Source organism: Urocitellus parryii, chromosome 15, assembly GCF_045843805.1.
Source record: "Urocitellus parryii isolate mUroPar1 chromosome 15, mUroPar1.hap1, whole genome shotgun sequence".
NCBI classification, from domain to species: Eukaryota; Metazoa; Chordata; class Mammalia; order Rodentia; family Sciuridae; genus Urocitellus; species Urocitellus parryii.
Genome location: NC_135545.1, coordinates 4,297,398 through 4,300,903, shown reverse-complemented (window position 1 = coordinate 4,300,903; position 3,506 = coordinate 4,297,398). Strand labels below are relative to the sequence as shown.

At 39.2% G+C, this 3,506-nt stretch overlaps 1 pseudogene; it reads left to right on the top strand.

Moving 5' to 3' along the window:
* The first annotated feature begins 2,230 nt into the window (after window positions 1-2,230).
* LOC144250471 (vomeronasal type-1 receptor 4-like) lies at window positions 2,231-3,138 on the top strand (annotated as a pseudogene).
* The last annotated feature ends 368 nt before the right edge of the window (window positions 3,139-3,506 follow it).

Sequence of the window (3,506 nt, the reverse complement as noted above, 5' to 3'; positions counted from 1 at the left end):
CTAACTCCTTCAGTAAAAGGAGAAGTGTCCCTGACCTGATGCCTTAAGTTATTTAATAAAATCACCACTGAGGATGTTTGTGGGTGAATAATATCATTGATAGTGAATTCTGATTTGGAAGGGGCTTAAGGACTGAAGTTAGCAACTAACATATTCTTCACATTATTTTAGACAGACCTTAGAATAAATTTTTTTAATTTCCACCATATCCATGTATGTAATACCTTCATTGCCTATAGTAAAGATGAAGATGGAACTCTTTCTGTGCAGAAACCAACACCTGGGACTGTTTCTGGGGGAAAAAAAAGTTGCTCTTTTGCAACTCTGATACAATCCACTTAAGTGAGACAGGAATCACGTCTCCTCTGAATGCCTGTGCTGTGATGGCTGAAGCGAGACTCTCTTCCTGCTGGACACACAGAGGAGGTAACATTATAGTGATGACAGTGGTTTTCAGTAACAAATGAATCTGTGTTAATAATCTGTATTAATAATACTTCAACATTAATTACAAACTCGTGACATTTTATTTTTTATTTCATTTCATTCAGTGTGCAATTCACACGCTGCAGCTTCTGACATACCTCTTATAGTGAAATGTCCTCTATAAATCCTAGTTCATTGCCGACAATTTCACTAAAATAGCTGTCAGTGCACAGGAGCTTTTAGCCTGAAATTAATGAGAACTTCATTTCTATCCTAAAGTACTTTATCAGATATTAGTATTTCCTATTTCATAGTTTAGAAACAAAGTAATATTTGTGAACAATTCATTTCTATATTCCAGTATATTTTTATTCTAGCAATGACAACCAATGGATATTTCTGCTATGGAACTAAATCTTTGTTTAGAGGAGACAGTCTTAATGGATATTTCTGCTATGGAACTAAATCTTTGTTTAGAGGAGACAGTCTTCCATTCATCTATTATAAATTTTAAAATCACATGATTTCCTAGCATCTGTTTTGGTTCCTCATGTAGAAGTTTTCCTCCTTATGCATTTTTAGATTTTTCATTAGTGCACTATTGTTACACATAATACTGAGGCTCATTAGGAGAGCGTGGCATACAGTTTCCTCCACTTTAGTCCCTACTACTTCTCTTTCCCTTGCCTCCTCCCTCCCCCTGTTCCCTGTGGAACTAACCCTCAGCTCAGTCTTACATTCATTAAATCCAGTGTGGACCCAGGGCAATTTCTGGAGGACACATGAGCATGCATCAGATTGGAATTGCTGGCAGAGAGGTTTATATCTTAGCCAGTAAGTGGACACCACAAGTTTTGCCACATGTTTGCACCAATTTTAACACCCATTGCAGTTCATGAGATCCCTGTCCTATCTCCATCCCTGCCAATCATGGAATTTCCTGCCATTTTATTTTAAATTTAGGTTGGTATGTGCTTATACTATGGGATGGTTTAAATAAAGACACTGAACATTACCCCATATTTATTAGTCATTGAATGATGTCTTTTTATCTTGAAGTACATATTAGAAAGGCTTGCCTGTTTTTTGTCCTATTGTGAATTTTGTAAGACTGTTGGTGCAGGATACATCAAACTCATTCACCCTGTGTATGGCATCTGAAGAGAGTTGATTCTCAAGGTAATATGCCCTGACTTGTCATTTAAACCATATGTTTAGGGTGTTTGTGCTGTTTAATATACATTTTCTTACCTAAGACCACAGAAATAATTTTTTGTGATTTTAAAAACTCCATTCCCTATACTTAAAAGTTTAGGTCAGAAATCCACTGAGATCTGATTTGTTGTTTGGTTTGGATGGCGATTGAAGTTCTTTTGCCAATGAGACTACAAATATCATTCATTTGGAAATGTTAAATGCTAAATCCTTTCTATGCATTTGCTCCTACTTTTCATTGCTCCTCACAGGATAGCCTCATCTGATCATCCAGGCTCATTTTTTTCTATGAAGTATACTGTTAATTCTCCCCAGAAACATGTGCATCTTGAGGTCTTTGCAATCCCACAGGTGCATGCAATAAAAGTTATCTTGGTGTCAAACATTATTTTAAGAAGGGGATTTCACTATGTTGCTCAGGCTGGCTTCAAACTCCTGGGCTCCAGTGATTCTCCTGCTTCAGCTCTGCAGGTAGCCTGTGGATACAGGTGCTCACCACTGTGCATAGGTACAGCTATTCTAAAGAAGTCATTTAGCTCAGAGGAATGACTGTTGTCATAATTTAAAGAACAATATGCTGAATGACAAAATGGCCTCCAGCAACCTGGCTATAGGCATGACATTCTTATCACAGACTGCTGTTGGAATTCTGGGAAATTTCTCTCTACTTTATTACCATTTGGTTCTTTCCTGCAATGAGTGTACATTGAGGTCCAGAGATTTGATTCACAGGCACCTGACCATAGCCAACTCCTTGTTGATTCTCAGTAGAGGAATTCCCCAGACAATGACAGCTTTTGGGTTGAAATATTTCTTCAGTAATTTTGGATGCAAACTCATCCTATACATGCAGCGAGTGGGCAAGAGTGTGTCCATTTTCATCACCTGCCTCTTGAGCATCTTCCAGAACATCACCATCAGCCCCATGAACTCCTGTTGGAAGGATCTCAAAGGAAAACCTCCAAAGTACATTGGCTTCTCCATTTCCCTCTGCTGGATCCTTATATGGTGGTAAATTCCATTTTTCCTCTCTATGTATTTAACAAATGGAGTAGTGAAAATCTGACAGAGAAAAGAGATCATGGGCACTGTACTTCTGCAGTCCGTGATAAAATCATAGACTCGTTATATGCAGCATTGTTTGTACTTCCTGAAGTTGTCTTTTCCCTGCTCATGATCTGGTCCAGTAGCTCCATGGTTCTCCTTCTGTACAGGCACAAGCAGAGGGTTCAGCACATTCACAGCATCAAAGTTCCCCCCAGATCTTGCCCTGAGTCCACAGCCACCCAGAGAATCCTTGTCCTGGTGGGCACCTTTGTGACTTTCCACACCCTCTCCTCCGTATTAAATTTGTATTTTGCTCTATTTTCCAATCCGGTTTGGTGGTTGGTGAAAACCAATGATCTAATTTCACTATGTTTCCCCACTGTCAGCCCCTTTATTCTCATGAGCCGTGAGTCTACTATATCCACTTTATCCAGGCTCTGCTTTGTTTGAATAAAAATTCAGTCTTGCTGGGTCCTGTGGCACATGCATGCAATCCCAGCAACTCAGGGAGCTTAGACAGGAGCATTCCACATTGGAGGCCAGTCTAACAAGTTAGTAAGATCCTGTCTCAAATTGAAAAAGAAAAAGAGCTGGGATGAAGCTCAGTGGTAAATCACTCCAGGGTTCAGTCCCCAGTTTCAAAATACAAGTCAAAAGTTGCCTCATTGTATCATAAGTACATAATTGCATGTTTTTGCACAATGTTCAAGGGTTTCATTGTTCTTCATACTGAAAAGTGCAATAAAGAAATGGATGGAAGAGTCACTTGACTTTATAACCCTAAAGGACAAAGGGGTCCTCAGCTGGCTGATTGTGGG